General features: G+C 28.8%; 1 non-coding gene across 1 annotated transcript; it reads left to right on the top strand.

Annotated features, from left to right (window-relative positions):
- Positions 1 to 14,614: 14,614 nt before the first annotated feature.
- TRNAE-UUC (transfer RNA glutamic acid (anticodon UUC)) lies at positions 14,615 to 14,686 on the top strand. Its single transcript has one exon. It is a non-coding gene; the product is annotated as a tRNA-Glu (tRNA).
- The last annotated feature ends 3,117 nt before the right edge of the window (positions 14,687 to 17,803 follow it).

The raw sequence follows: 17,803 nt of genomic DNA, 5'->3' as shown, positions 1-17,803 counted from the left end.
GTAAGCTTGGTTGAATAAATTGGATAATAAATAGAAATATATTCATTATAATGAGAATACCACCTTATAAGAAAATTTTTAACGATTAAATATATTAAACTTATATCTACTGGTATTTTTTCATTCCTAGTTTCAGGATCAATGATTGGCTAATACAATAATATCCCTTTATAATTACAAAACTAAATTTTAAATTCTTAAGAAAAGTAATCTAGCTACACCATCATCCGATATCCCTTGGTTTATTTGGATCAAGTTGGTTTTAATTAAGATGATTTTGTAATAAATCATGAAAAAATAATTAATTGGTTTGAAATCTAACAGTATAATCTTTTATAAGCATATCACCATTATTTAGATGTTTTTAACAGTAGAAGTAACTATTTTAAAATATCACTGTTTTATTCCTTCTTTAAACCCTAATAGCTTTTTTGAATAGGTAACACAAAGTGTCTAAAATAACACTCGTTCAGCTTAATTAATTGATTTTTTAATGTATCAAAAGTGAAATATTGATGATTTAATGTCATTAATATATCGAAAAAGAGCTACAACCTTGGTTTAGTAAGTTGTTAATATCTGATATTAACCTTTTTATTTATTTTTCACATATATCTACAGTAATTAAAAACTTAATAAGTATACTACTCAAACTCTATTTCCATATTACAGTTTCCATATTACAGTATGCTTTTCATAGTATAAAAGATTTGAATGAAATATTATCACAGCTCAACGATCATTTTTTTATTTATTTTTATAACAAAAGAAAATTTATAAACATTTATTTGTGAGATATAGAACAATAAGGTTTGATAATCCCATTCGTTTCAATTAATAATTCTTTGGATGAATTTACTATTTCCTAATTTTGATTTTTGAAAATCAATACTTTTTTGACCCCAAATGGAATTTTTCAGCTCAACTCTGCTATTTGCTTTCTCGTTTTTGTCATTTACACTTAAATTTATAATTGATACGTATGAAGAAAATTTAAAAAAGGTTCTCTCGGACAATTCATTTAACTCTCTTGTCCCTCTTTTTTGGACCACCCTAATTCCAATTTCCATTTTGACTGCAATTATGGTAAAACCTTCCAAAAGGGTATTTGCTACATATCCATTGATTGTTATGGTAGTATTTTCTAGCAGCGCAAAAATCAAGGCATATCTTGAATCATATTCTCGTAGGTTTATAGACAATGAATTACTATCAAAGACGTTTGAAAATTTTCAAAATTCAAGTATTTTCGTATTTACATTGATCATATCAACTACCATCATACTTACATTTAATAGTGTGATATACTATATATGCTTTGTTCTTTACACATGCACTTTGATTACATTGCTCGGATTTTTTGAACCTATGATTAAGAATATCTCTGAAGATGTTCCTGATGAACTTAAATTAGCATTGCTCAATATGAGCCATCCAGTTCTGGGAATTATATTTACATCTGCAACCTTTTTTCTGCTCAACACTATTTTAATTTCCATATCTTATTCTATTATCGGGGCAATATTACTACTAACTATCTCTGATATCACTTTTGGAATTCCATACGGCTTTAAGGAATTTTTTGATGATCTATGTCTTAAGAAAAAAAGCCAAAGCTTTGGATCATTTTTACTTTGGGTAGTTACTAGCGTTCTACTATTTTATATCCCAAAGCTTCAATACCTATGGTCCAGAACTACCAGCAAAACCTTATGTGAAAATTGACGATATTTCAAAACAATAAAACTATTGAAAAATAGATGATTATAATGTAATTTATATTGTAAAAGGCCCTATATGCTTGAACAAACCACTTAATAGTAAGTTTATATCGATAATCTTTTATAATATGATCATTCTCATTCAATGAATCAACATAGTTTTATTTGGAAATTGATACAATACATTGCTTTTTATTAAATGGTTTAAGTATAAATTCCTATTTTTAACAATGCAAGATATATTTATTTGAATTATATTTGTTGAATTATATAAATGAGAGCTAAAAAATTGCATATATTATGAAGCTGAAGATATAACAATCTTTGACCAATATCATCCCCCATTTTTCATACATATAGATTGAATATCCAAGATCGTTCCTAGCATTAAGAGTTCAAGAAAACCACATATCTAATTAAACACATTTATATAAAATTGATCAGGTTTATTCTATAAAATATTTCTCATTTTTTGCTTAGCATCTTCTTTCAAATTAAATCCCTCTATTGTATTCCCTACACACCTTTTGGAATTACATACTTCACACTTTAGGAAATAAAGTCGATTTTCTCTAATTATAACGGTTGAATCTACATTATCACATGATTTACACACAACATACAACTCTATAAAATTTCGTAAAACATTCTCAATCTCACTTTGAACAAATCTTCCATCAATATTCAAAATTCCATTTTCATTGACAGAACCTTCAGAATACAGATGGGAAAGAATAAATTTGGTTAAGTGTTCTACCTGGCGATTCATCTGAACTGCCAACTCATTGATGTTGACCTGTGTTTTACGATTTTTTCGAGTTACCACGAGTTTTAATTTCTTTCTTGATTCGTCAGAGCTATTTGCTTTCAAAATATCCTTAGCTCTATTCAATAGGGATTCATATCGCAAATTGGAAATAACACCTTCCTCATTGGTTGAAACTTTTTTCCGAGCCAACACAGATACAGTTTGTGGTTTGAGTTTATTTAAACTCATTTTAGATAATCCCACTGGCAAAAAATCATCATCACTGCTCGAGGAATCATCTATCATGGGCAAAAAGGAAAATAAAAAATTTCTATAAATTGGAAACAAGCAATATATTGAATATTAAATATAGATTTTGTAGTGTTTATATTCTCAAAAAATATTTTAAGATGAAAAATACAGGAAACAAGATCAATTGAAAGCTCTGAAATAAATTTCGAAATAAAAGATTTATAAATACATTAAAAGATATCAAATCTTTGTGTTGTTGGATAGATTTCTATCTATAGCCAATTCCTGTACAATTTTTCTCTTTAACCACCCTTCTTCTATGAAACCATTAACAAAAGAGTTCGCATATAACAATAACCTTGTATTACTGATTTGTGATTTTTATGAAGCTAAAGAAATTCCATTAGCCATGACAAATATTTTAGAAAATATTTCACTTTTTCCCGTCGACAATTGTCCGCTAATCTATTATATTTTGCAAAATCTAAAAGAACAGAATTTTACAAAAGTTATTATTGCAGGAAAACATTTAAAGCCGATCATCAAAATGATTGAATCTACAATACTTTTCAATAGCATGGAATTTGCCTACTATAATGATACCTATGAAGTCAAGAGTGAGAGCTCCTACTTGGAAGACCTTGGAACGCTTTTTAGAGGACTAGTGAAATTCGATTTCAAAAAGGACTTTCTTGTAATTCATTCAAATCATTTCTCAAATGTTAATTTGAAGAAACTTGAAAAATTTCACAAGCTTAGTGATAAAATTTGTACATTTTTTGTATATAAAAGAGAGTCAAATGATCCAGAAGAATTTATATATAAATTAACAAAAGACAACAAAATTTTAGGATTAGAAAGAGCTCAAAAACACAGAGGAATAAGTAAAAGCTCTGAAAATAGTATCTTTAGTCAAGTATCTCAATTAAATGGAATATGCGATAAATATTTTAGTTCACCATCATCATTGGATAGCGCATCTTATGGATATAGATTGGAGATTCTTTCTTCGCCCACAATATTTTTTGCCAATCCACACTTATTTGAATTATTTATAGATAATTTTGATTGTAGAAATATTCCTGATTTGATTAATTCCATTGGGGAGGCATTTCTTCCATCAATGAAGTTTTTTACGATCCGCGATCATGAGTTATTAAATTTTAAATTTAACAATTCAGTGGATAATTTTGAAAGTAAGAAGTACATATCTTCTGGGAATAACAACTATTATAGCAGAGAGATCATAACACTATGGGATTATTTGATGATAAATGGAGAATTTGAAGGGTTGGCAAGTATTGCCTTTCAAGATAGTAATAGGCTCAGGAATAGGAATACGATCACAGTAAATCCAAGCATGGTTTACATCCATTCTAATATTGAATTGTCCCAAAACGCTGGGTATGATGAATCCATCTATCTTGTAAATGAAGATGTACTTATCGAATCTTCAGCATGGGAGGTGTGTTATGCACAAAATATTGGAGAATGTAAAATTATTCTGTGTAATGGTGGTGTTATTGACAATTTTGAAATAGACACATATATTGATGTGTGTATCAAAGAACTTGATTGCAAAACTCAAGATTCATTTTTTGATGATTTCATAAATTATATGAAAAAAACAATAAAAAAGCCCATTCAACAAATTATTGAAAGTTCCGCTCAACAAACTATTACACATTTCAAGATATTCTGGAATGCTAACAAGATGGAGTGCATTGAGGCATTTGCTCTTTTTTTCATAGAGATTGTTGCTGATTCTGAAATTAATTCTACAAATAACATAGAGGATGTGATATCCAGGGCAAGTATTTTCTTCAATCTACTGAGAGAAGAAATACAGGATTCTAGGGAGTTTCAGGATTATTTTATGGCTTGCATGTTAGATGCATGTGAGATATTAGATGTAGAAATGCAATGTATGACTATGTATTGCTATATATATCTTTTAAATACTGATAAGGTTATTAAAAAATCAATATTGAAAGAATATACCAGAAAAGTTCAGAAAAGGGAGTTGGTATTGGAATAAGTCTGTCTTCCAGGCATCGTAATCTTCGGAAATCCATTAATAAATTATTTGGATACAATTTTTCACTTTAAAAGGCTTAAAATTGATTCCTTCTACTATTACAATTTAATTCTTTAAAACTATTATGAAGTTTGTATATTTTGTTTGCAAATGACAAACAAAAAATTACCCAGAAATGTTTAAATCGCTTTTTGGCACAAAAGAGACACTGGAATTTAATTTTAGCGATTGTCAAATATATAAAACAAAATATAACAATAAAAGTGCCAGCAAAATATCATTTTACAGAGAAATAAGCATTGGAGATATTGGTGAGATATACTCCAAAGTAAAGTCATTGGCTGTAATGAATTCGAATATTTTGCCCGTTTTTAGAATAACTGCACACTCTATATTTACCAAAAAAGTGATACCTTTCTCATCCATATACTCAGAAAGTAATAGGGAGTTTAATAAATTCGTAATGTTTAAGATTATAAATGCGATTGACATCATCCATAGTAATCATATAAGCCATAATAATATTAAATTAGAATCCATTTTTATCGATGAAATAGGAAATCCTCTGTTAGGAAATTTTATCTTAGCACAAATCCATACTTTTGATGATAACCCATGCAACCAAGACAATAATTTACTAGAATGTACTGAGCACAACTCTTTAAAGAAGCATTCAACCAATGTTCAGCCAGCTATACAACTATCTCATAAAGATTCAGATATTATATCTTATAGCCCACATGATGATACATCAGGATTCATCAGTCATGATATCACCCAACTGAACAATATTTCCCAACAAATAATTAATATATCTGCTGATAGAATTAAAGATGAGGGAATATATTTCGATATCGAGCATTTACTATCAGATTTAAGAACAATGGATATTTTAAAAAAAAAGGAAACTATGCATAAAATAATAACGAACAAATTTCAAATAATTGATTTTGTAAAAAAAAATATCTTTTCTATATTTATCTGCGAGTTAAGTAGAGATGATATTGAAAAGCCATTTAAATTGGAGATTTTGGAATTTTTGAAGGAGTTAGACGATGGAATATTTGCAAAAAATTTGATAAAATTGTTCAAGGTTATTGATACAAGCGTTCGATTTTATCTTCTTACAAATATAAATGAAATTGACAATTTGGATGATGCAGTAGAGGAAATTGGTCTAGGATTACGGGTGAAGGATAAATCACTAAAGCTGGAGACTATCGCATTTATTTTTAAAAATGAAATCAATTTTAGTGAGCAATCCATGAACAGATTTGTAGAAATAATGACTGGAAATATCTCAGATTCGGATTCTATTGGAATAATCTGTCAAAAGTTTCTAAGTAAGGATACAACTAGTATTCCAATTACTTATCCTCGTAGTTTTTACAGAAATATCTATAAGCTATTTGTAAGTTTTTTGCTAGCAAATAAAAACAAGCCTGCCACTTATTCCTGCTTGGAAAAGTATTTTCCATTCTTCGATAAATATAAGCTTAGTTCTGAATTACTTCCTCTACTATGCTCTAAATTGAGTGATAAGGAAGCTCAGGATAAATGTTTTGGAATCATTGAAAAAATACTAAAGTATCTCAAAGCCAATAAAGATGAGATTGAAAACAAAGAGTGGTCGGTTAGAAGCTTAGCTGGTATTTTTAAAACGAAATCGAGAAACTCTGAGCAAAATTTGAAAGATAAAATAGATAAAATGAAAGTTGATGAATGGGAAGATCAGGAAATTTAATAATAAACAGCATTCGGAAGTTTAATGGTGGTGTCGTTCCTTCATAAAAACTTTTATGAAAGAATATTTTATGACATTATGAATGTACTATAGCTATACTTCAACGTATTATTAGATTTCTATATTTGCTTCATATCTTTTTTCTTAAGTAAAGTAAAGCCTCTAGATCCCATAATTGTTGTGATGTGTCAACAGTTTAGATGAATTAACTTTCTAACTCCTAAATCAATAAAAATTTTTTTAAAGAATATGTGGTAGAGATGTAGTTCATGACAGTAAGGATATTTAGAGTTGCTTTTGAACGAACTATCTGGAATTTTACCATCAAAATTAAATTTTCTCTAGATTATCATCACAACCTATAATTCTAATGAGAAAAAAACTACTTTTTTAAAATAAAGTTTAATGCTAATAATTAATGCATTTCCAAATTTTGGAGAATCAATTACTTAAATACTATTATATTCTTTTTACAATTTTTATTAACAATTAACTTGTTTCATCCCTGGAATCTCCACGTATCTTGCTGTTCCAACCAAATACAGAGGTGTCCTTTCTCTGCTCATTATAATAGGACTTATAAAAACGAGTATTCCATAAGGAAAGACAGATTAGCGGAATTTTTCCATCTATTGAATCAAACTCTTTTTCTGCAATGCTTTTCTGCTCAGGGTTATGACAATATGGTTCAAACAACTCTGTAATATTGGGCATTTTATCCCTTAATAATTTTGTAGGCGATGTTTCCAATTCATGCTGAAAAAGGGTTGAGATTCTTAATCTGTGATCCGAATAGTGTTCTGAACACATTTTGTAATTTATTGGCATAAGCCTCCCATCAAATTCGTGCATATCTCTTACATCAAAATGATATTCAAAAAATGGACCTCCACAAAATGCACATTCTTTGACTGAAAGAAGATAAGCCCTACATTGTGAAGATAAACTTTTATAAACTCTACAATTATTACGTATTATTGATCTTGCAGATATTTCCAAAAGTGTATGTTGCCCTATTTCTTTCAAAAATGTTGTCTTTAAATCAAGAGGACAGTTTTCGTATGATATAGCAGCCAGGAAGGGCAGTTTTAAAATTTCAAATGGAATGGTAGACACTGGATTGTTTGAAAAGTGAAGGTATTTAAGAGAAGTCATTTTACCAATCTCAGAGGGCAAAATATCAAATTTATTGTTTGATATTTGTAGCGTATTTAGTTGTTTTAAAGATGCGATTGATTTTGGAAGGTTAGTTAGTTGATTGCTGGAGACATCTATCTCTCTCAAATCTCTACAACATCCAATTTCTTCTGGTAAGTCTCTTAGTCTATTTCTTGATAAAATAAGTAACTTGAGTTTTGTCAGATTTTTTATCGAATATGGGATTCTATATAAATAGTTACAGCATATTTGTAATACATCTAGTTCCTTTACAAGCCCTATGCTTTCATTTAGATTTGTAATGAAATGCCTACACAGATAGATATGCTTGTTGTCTGATGTTGGATCTAGCATGTAATCTACAGTATTTTCATCAGATTCAATACAAGCCTCAAGTATTATCTCAGGTTGAATTTCTTCTTTGTACAGCTCATATGACTCAAACCGTAGTTCGCTTATTGGAACTTTTTCTATATTATACTTTATAAGATTGTCAAATTCCTCCATCATCACATTTAAAAGCATTCTGAATGATGGTACTCGGGGTTTATCTATGTCAAATTGGAATAAATGATCTGGAACTCGGAATAATCTATGCATCGAAGGGGCATTTCTGTTAATCTTTGCAATTGCTATCGGTCTATTAGGAATACTGGTACGTGAACCCATAGAAAAATCCAAAGATTTTTTTATAAAAATACCACTGAAACAAAATTGATTTTGATAAATTCATGGCTTCTAAAACTATCGAAAATGATGAAACTGGTTTGAGATGTCATAGACATTTTTAGTAGGGGATAGTTACTTGAAACAATGCAGTTAGTTGGTACGGGGTATTTTGTTGCCAAATAATTTTCTTTTTTACTTGATTTATGATTCTAAAGATCATCATGAATCTTATTGGGCCAATAGAGAAACTGTTAATCTGATTCCACCAACCAAATGTTTTATTATTAAAAAACCACTTAGGATTACAAATGATATTTTAATAATATACCTTCCAAAATATAAGGCTTCAACAAATTAGACTCACCAAATATATACAATGCTTGAATAAATACAGATGGTTTTCTATTGAACTTTAATGTTTGAATATATGTATTAATCAATAGCTAATTGAAATAATAAATTAGTTTAGTAATTTCTTGTAATTTTAACTTGAGTTGATTATAAATAGGCTTTTAATCATGGTTTATTTTATTGAATTATCAAAACTTCAGATACATACAACAACTTACTAAATACTTTAACTGTTAAACGAGATCTAAAATCATTTTGTTTATTTTGATCGACTAACTATTTTTTATGCCTATAATATTTACCTTTAAATAAGATGTTCTTGAAACTATTTTTACATTATTTATTTTTTGAAACCCAAAACAAGTTATAAAAAAATAGTTTGTATAAACATAATGGAAATATCTAGTATCGATCTAACGAAATCTGACTTGACAGAAATACCATACAAATCGATTGATTCAGATATAAATTGGCTAATACTAAGTGATAATAAAATCAGAAACATTGATAGTAGTATCAAGACATTAAGGTATTTGACTAGACTGGCCTTAAATGATAATAGAATTGTATGTATTGACAAAGAAATAGGAAATTGTAACCATATTAATTGGATTGATTTGACAAGAAACAAATTAAAATCTCTACCTGATGAATTTGGCAATTTAACAAAGATAACAGGTTTAGGGCTTTCGGAAAATGAGTTTTCTGAAATCCCAAAATCAGTCTACAAATTAAAAAATTTAAGAAAATTTGGATTCTTTAGTAACCAAGTCACTCATTTATCACCTGATATCAAATTTTTGCAAAATTTAATTAAAATTGATCTTAGTAACAATCGAATTAAGGAAATTCCAGATGAACTATGTCTGTTAACAAATCTAAGCTGGTTAAATCTATCCAACAATGCAATCAAGGTGATTCCTAGGTGTATTAACAGACTAATTAAGCTTGAAGAATTTGGATTGGGTATGAATGAAATTAATGAAGTTCCTGACATGTCAAGTTTAACTTCCTTAAAAATACTTCCTTTATTTAAAAACAAAATTACAAAAATTCACCCCGGTCTTTTTCGATTGAAAAATATCGAAAAATTAGATTTTAGTGATAATCTGTTGACTGAATTTCCTGTTGACGGTATCTATTGTAGCCAATTGAGATATTTAAACTTAAGGAACAATAAAATTTCAAACATTTCTGGGGAGGCATTTTCTGAAACACTCAGCAGCGTAAATATGATTGACCTTAGTGATAATTTGCTAAAATATATCCCATTTAAATTATTTAAATCGTTCTGTGAGTCTACTACAATCAGATTGTCAAATAACCCTTATGAAAAAATTTCCAATAAAATACCTATTGGAAATAGCTTGGCTCAAATTTGTTTTACAAAGATGCTAAGAAAGAACCATAAACTCGAAGCATGGCAGAATGCCATGTTTAAGCATCAAAATCGATGTGATCTGTGTAGAAAGATGTTTGTAGTAGAACCGTTTTATGTTTATCAGAATAGTTATTTTGACTCTGAAAGCCAGTTTGTGGTTGAAAAAATGGTCTGTTCAGCACACTGTATGCGAAAAACAAATGAATAAATAATCAAATCCAAAAATATGATTACAAGTACCATTTTGCAAGGTAATCAACAAAGCAGAATTGGTAACAGTCAAATGAGCCATATTTAAAAGCAAATATATATTTAAGTGACTCTAAAGATAATATCATAAAGTTATAAGGAAAAACTGATATATATTATACCATTCATTATTTATATTGCAATCTAATATGTTCTGAAAATTCTAAATCACCTGAATACACCGGTCCATCAATACTGTACATATATTCCCTACTATTACCACTCTCCACAATTGGACCGTTTCTTACCGTGATAAACCTAACAAATGAATAGTTAAACTCATAGTATCCTAGAATAAATGGAATTGTTGTTCCCTTTCGAATATTGTAATTTATCAATAAATCCACAACTAAATTGGGACTATCTTCAATTAATAACATTGTAGAGTTTATAGAATAATTAATATCATTAGTCTTAAGGATAGATTTTAGATTTAATGTACATTTCAATTTATTCAGAAAAAAGATCAAACCTCCCTCAAATTGTACAGTAAATTTATGTCCAAATTTCTTAAAGTTATTGAATGCAGATTTAAGAGCTTTCAAATATGCTTGATGGTTTTTCAAAAAACTGTCACTATCATCATTCTTAGTATCCAAATCCATTGGAAAAACGTAATATTTCAACTCTGAAATGTTTAATGGGCTTTTGGAAAAAATATGAATCTCATTGTAAATGCCATCTATCTTCTTGATAGTATTTACAATCTTTATGTTATCTACCTTCTTTGTTGTTAACAGCTCCATAGAAAGGATTGGTTTTACTATTTTTTGATTTGTGCAGATTTCTTTTGAATTTACTTCAGTGTACTTTACAGCATTAAAAGGATTTTCATCTATCATATAAGAAGAGCTTATTCTAGTTCTATTGGTAGAAGAGGAATCATTACTCATACACAAAACAGGGATGAAAAAACTTATAATTTGAAGGGATATGGATTAAAAAATACCATGTATATTTAAAAATACTTTAAGATAGTAATTTAATGTCCAGATTGAATCTTTTAATTTTAAAACATCTGAAAATAAAGTACAATGTACAGAGCGTTTTCAGTTTATTATTTAGATATCTTTTATTGTTAGATATAGTCTAAAAATTAATTTACGAGTTTCTTATAAAAATATTATTCAAGTGTACTGTAAGTAAAAGCAATTTTAATCAAAACTAAACCAATCGCCTATATTAATCTAGACTTTAAGTACCATAATATTACAAACTCAATCACTTAAATCCGATAGTGATCACTTCAGTAGCAATAATATTTGCTTTCACAAAGTAATTAGGTAGAATCTTAAAAACTAATCCTTTTGATTGATACTTCTTGATTATCCAACTAAAAACTTTCTTTACCTAGTAGCAAATCATATTAGTATAATTTTTATTTAATAATACTTTCAAACCAAAACCCTAATGAATTTACCAAACAAAACAATTAAAAAAGCAGTGTTGTTGGTTGGTGGGAGGGGAAGTAGGCTTTATCCTCTCACTCATACCCGACCAAAGCCATTGATCCTGTTCTGTAATATACCAATTATTCAGTTTCAAATTGAAAAACTGGCCGAGGCAAATGTCAAAACAATAATTTTGGCGTTAAATTATTTTTCTGAACAAATTATTGAATCATCCAAGTTATGGGAAAAGATATACGATTTAACAATAATTTATTCTCAAGAAAGTATAATTCTTGGAACTGCTGGACCTCTAAAACTTGCAGAAAAATATATTGGAGGTGATGATTTTATTGTTATGAACACAGATATATATTGCAACTTGGATCTGAATGCTATGGTTTCTCAGTTCTATAAATGTGTAGATTTAGGACCAAATTCTGAAGAATGGGATATATCTTCCAAAATAAAAAAATCTGAAGAGTCTCCTAAAATAATTGCAATGCTAATGACAACAATGGTAGATGATCCCACACGATATGGAGTACTTCGTACCGAGGGTGAAACAGTATTGGAGTTTCTAGAAAAACCCAAAAGAAAAAAAGATATCATAAGCAATATTATAAACGGAGGAATATATATTTTTAAAAATGAGATATTAAAATATATTGAATTAAAAAACATGTCCATCGAAACGGAAGTATTTCCATTAATAGCATCACGTGGGCTTATGGCTCATTATTTAATTGATTCAATTTGGTTTGATATTGGTGTTCCCTCTGAATACCTCAATGGCCAAAAGAAGGTTTTAGCCAATGATATTGATGGTTTATATAAGATAATATCAAAAATCAATCCAAGTTACTTAAATTCTAGTGGAAGTGTAACTGCTATTCCTGGAATAAGAACAGTAGAAGAAAATAATTCTAAAACTAAACAAATTCAAAGATCAAAATCAGATGACAGTTTACTCTCCAATGTATTTTCATCACCTTTCTACTGTCCAGTAAGGAGTATTTGTATTGGCAGAAATGTTAAGATAGGTAGAAATGTAGATCTATATAATTGTACAATTTTTGATAATTGTGTGATCGAAGATAATTGTGTAATTAGAAACTCATTAATAGGGTTTAGTTGTACAATTAAAGAAAGATCTCTAATACATTCCGTTGAAAATGGATCTTGTAGTATTTTAGGAGATTTTGTCATAGTAGAACCAAATTCAGAAATGATAGGTATTCAAATTGGTCCAAAATCCATTTGGGCTGGCAAAGCATTGTATAATAAAAATGGTTAGAAAATAGTTTGCAGTATGTATGGTAATTATATTTTGATTTGTGGGTAGATCAACTCTTTTTGAAATAGAGATCATTTGTGTTATGAGGATGAAGTCTCATCATAATATATAGCTATCGATATAATTCATTTTAAATTTCATCGTTGTTTCCAACTATTTCTACAATTTTTATTCATTTAGAGCATTATTTGTTAAATACATTTATAGAAACCCCATGAGAGTTTGTATTAGTCATTTCAAAAAAGACTATTAAAGTTAACAAATTATAGTGTCAGATATTCAAAATATTAGTTTTTATTTTAAAATTTTCTTTTATAAATTTCCCCAATTCGTATGAGAAATCTCAAATATCACGAAAAGAAACTTCTGAAAAAAGTCAACCTAGATGAGTGGAAAAAGACCAACACGACAAGAGAGCAGCTCGTGACATCCAAATATTTGTTAAAGAACAGGGATGAATATCAAAAATATAACAGAATTGTTGGTATGATTCGTAAATTATCAGAAAGTATTGCTCGATTAGCAGATAATGATGGAATTAAGGAATTTGTAGGCAAAAAACTCATAAATAGATTGTATGATGTTGGAATTATTTCCAATAAAAAATTAGTTGATTGCACAAAAGTAACAGTATCATCAATTTGCCAGAGAAGATTACCTATGGTAATGGTAAGTAAAAAGATGATGCCCAATTTCCAGAATGCAGATCAATTTGTACAGCAAGGACATGTAAAATTGGGGAACAGAATTGTAAATGATACCTCAATGCTCATTAGTCGTGGAATGGAAGAATTTGTAGTATGGGCTGATCATTCTAAGATTAGAAAGAAAATAGAGGAATTTAATCACGAGTATGATGATTACAATTATATTTGAAATGGATCGTAGATAGACGAAAACATTAAAATAAATGCATATAATTTAATAACAGCTATTAACTGACTATTCTATAGAATAACTACACTCGTATCCATAAGTAAAATTTTTATACAACTATGTATATCATAATCACTCTTTTATGTTATCGAGGCTCCATCTGTTGAATCAAAAAAATATTTCCAGAATTTCTCTTATAATTTTATTATTTTTTGTTCCCCATGGACTCAAAAAAAAAAACTTCTATCACTGGAGATGCTAATAATTGTGGCATTGACTCTCTAGATGGCAGCATGGATGAAGTTAACACAAGGGAGTATGAAGAATATATTGACAAACAAGTTATTGTCCTTCTTACTGATAACAGGTTTTTGTATGGTACCTTGAAATCATACGATCAATACAACAGTATCTCGTTAAATTTTGTTACTGAGAGAATATTTCTTGGAGATAGATATGCTGAAAATAGGCTTGGATTGATTGCAATTCGCGGAGAAAATATTGCATTCATTGCTAAGGCTAGCTATGATTTTTCAAAATTGCAAAAAGTTAGATATGATCTGTTGTACGAGGAAATATCAAGGATGTGATATATTACTTCGCGAGTCCCTTCAAAACAAGATTTTTAATTAATAAATACTTATTCAATATTCTTCGTAGCTAATTATTTAAAAGAATTTCAGATAGAGAATATGAACAACATACTATTTCTATGTCATTTATTTTGATTAGACAATATGTATCCCGATTAGTCTAACGGTTAGGATTCTAGATTTTCACTCTAGGGGTCAGGGTTCGATTCCCTGGTTGGGAATTTTTTAAATTAAACCATTGAGAAAAAGAAAATATGATTTTTAGATGTTTGAACTTTTTATGTCTCATCTAGATATTATATGATTCTTTGGGTTGATAATGAATAAAGATTATCATCAACAATATATTATTGCAAACTCTTTTAATTTATATTTCCTCAAATATTGTATGGGTAGAGAGATATTATTTCAAAATATTCAAAAGGCAAATTTATTTAAATTCTATTGGCTTAATATTAATAATTACAAAATATCTTTTTCATAATTACTAAGATAATTTAAGTACTAATTCGATAATATTTTGCTTATATTAAACTAGTCGATCAATTTAATTTTGTCAGTCCAGTAAAAATTTTTACTATTCTGCTTTTTCTTGTTCGATTCTTGTAAATTCTTGTATATTCCTTTCTTTCAGATCTTAGTACACCACATTTCTCTATTTTTGTTTGGTTAATCCCATCAGAAATATAAGATTCACAGTTATTTAAATCATGATTATTCATATCAATTTCACGATCCCAAAAAATCACATGTGTGGGATTTCCAAATATAGGAATGTTAATTTGCGAGTTTGTAGATAGTTTAATGATTCCATCGATATAGTAATCAACCTTGACATCCAAATTACTCATCTTATAAAAAACATTTGTTCTTTTTTTTGATTTAGGAATTAAAAATATTTTTAAATAATCGTTTTCTGTAGGTATCAAAATAGTAAATTTTTCACGTGAAATGATTCTTGGAATTTCAAAAATGGCTTGGTCCTTTTTGCAACTAAATATTTTAAATTTATACTCTTCCTCTGTGTTTGTATCAAATTCAAAATATACTGCACCTTCTTTCACTGCAATTCCATTCATTAAGACACCACAATGCTGAACTGACTCTATGCTTTTCATCATTATTAAAAATCGCATATGACTAGCACGAAGCTGAATTGTCTCAATAAAATAGGATGGGTACAGCACATTCATGTCCTTTCTACAGGTTATATTAATCACACTATGATTTGCATAAATAGTATCAGGTGATATTTTGTAAAGAAATATTAGATTTTTTTCAAGACATAAATCTACAATAAATTTTGAGGTTTTAAATGAGTGTATAACAATGTCTTCATTGATTTGACGTCGAGGAAAATCATCTAATATCTTTTTTGTCTCCAAAATGATTGTACAGATTTTGTCTGATTCCTCAACTATACTGCAGATTCTACCACATTCTGAAAATATCTTAGTTCGAATATTATCCATAAAAATAATTTCCTTTAAAATATCCTTTGAGACCTCAATCGTAGCCTTATAAGTTTCAATATTTTCATGATCAATTTTCAATGCAGTTTCAAATATACCTTCTAACTCAGTGGGATATTTCTGGGTAGAATTACACAAATGACTTTCAGATTGGATGATGGGACTGTTTTCCCTACGGTTGGTTTCGTGACCATCAGAGGTCGTTATCTTGATATCTGAATTATTGAGCTTAATATTTCTATAATTCAAATTTTGAAGAAAATCGGTCAGTGTGTTAGGATTCAGTTGGTCAAGTGGGCTATTGAATAATCTGCTCCTTAATTTTCTGATATTATTTAATTTAAACCTATAATCTGAATTTTGAGCGAATGAAAAAATTTTGATACCATTTTGATCGATCTTGAAAGCAAAAAAATCATTAATATACTCATCATTCCGTTGAAATATTATGGCATTATTACAAATGGCTCTGATAAACTCATGGGTAGTAATACCTTTCCCTTTTGAATTCTTAAATGATATCTTGACTAGGGACACCTTACCTTCAACACAAATAGTAGAATTCGGTATATCACAATGCATCAAATTATTTTGAAGATTATCATGAATTCCATGAACTATTTCCAAACTCAAAAATGAACTCAAAGCATATTTGAGAATCGATAAATCAACAAAACTACTTAGAATCTTGGATTCATGAATATTTAGTTTGCTGAAGATAAAGAAATCATCTCCCTTGCATTCAATTGTATCTGGTAGTTGAAATTCAAACAAATCTATAAAATCAGCACCATTAACCTTAAAAGTGCTTTGCCTATGACAGATATCATTTATACAAGACGTGTGTTTTGAAAAATTACCATATAAGTTAGTAGAATACTTATTGTTGAGTATATTTCTGCTGTAACTTTGAGTGTATCTTCCCAAAATTTTATAATCCAAATCCATCAAATTAAGTATATTATCCAAAATTGGAGCAAACTGTTGTATATCTGTTCCATTTATATAATTGTTCATATGGTCTACCCTCAATTTATAAGGAATAAACGGTTGAGTATAATAGTTCCACTGTGGATATTCGTAAAACCGACGAAATGTATAATTCACTGCCTTTTTAACAAAAGTACTAATACTATTTTGAAAAAAAATCTTATTGGAACCTGTTTCCAACCCAGAATGTACATTAATATCAAATTCCAAATCATCTGCAAAACAATATTCATAACGAGTGGAATAGTTTTTGGCTGGTGTTTGCATAATAATAGTTCCTTTGAGGCTTTTCAAGGAAATTACGGAATTTACAAACATATGCTTCGGTAGTTCGATTTTAATTGAAACGATAAACCCTCCCGAATAATCGAGATTTCCGGAAATTTTTAGATGCTCATAAATGTTTCGATAAAAATTTTTCGAATTAATCAAATCTTCATTGGTAATTTCTTCTCCATTATTCAAAGTATCGTGTTGAAACTCTATTTTACTGGGAAATCTTGTTGGAGAAGGTACGGAATCTTTATTATGTGATAAAGCCAATTCAGATTTGTCATTTATACCAGTTGAATCATGGCTTCTATCTAGAAATCTTGTGATGTTAGATGCTTCCAATTGATGTTTTAACTCCAAAGTGATTTTCTCAAGTTGTTTTGAAGAATCATTTGGAGAATATTCAGCTGTTTTATTTCCTTTATTGATAATTCTGCCAAATTCTTTATCATTAATTATCCTTATATCATTAATATATGGAGCCTCATATCCAAACTCTATTTTTTCAATTTCTACTCCCTTAAAAATCCCCATCTTTAACCCTGGTCCAAAATTCTTCAAAAGTAACTGCCTAATTTTACTTTCAAAGTTATGATTTCTTAC

This window comes from Rhyacophila brunnea, unplaced genomic scaffold, assembly GCF_057557595.1.
Source record: "Rhyacophila brunnea isolate RB1 unplaced genomic scaffold, BYU_Rbru_1.0 scaffold_149, whole genome shotgun sequence".
NCBI classification, from domain to species: Eukaryota; Metazoa; Arthropoda; class Insecta; order Trichoptera; family Rhyacophilidae; genus Rhyacophila; species Rhyacophila brunnea.
Note: the sequence above shows the minus strand (reverse complement) of the source record. Positions and strands in the feature narration are given on the sequence as shown.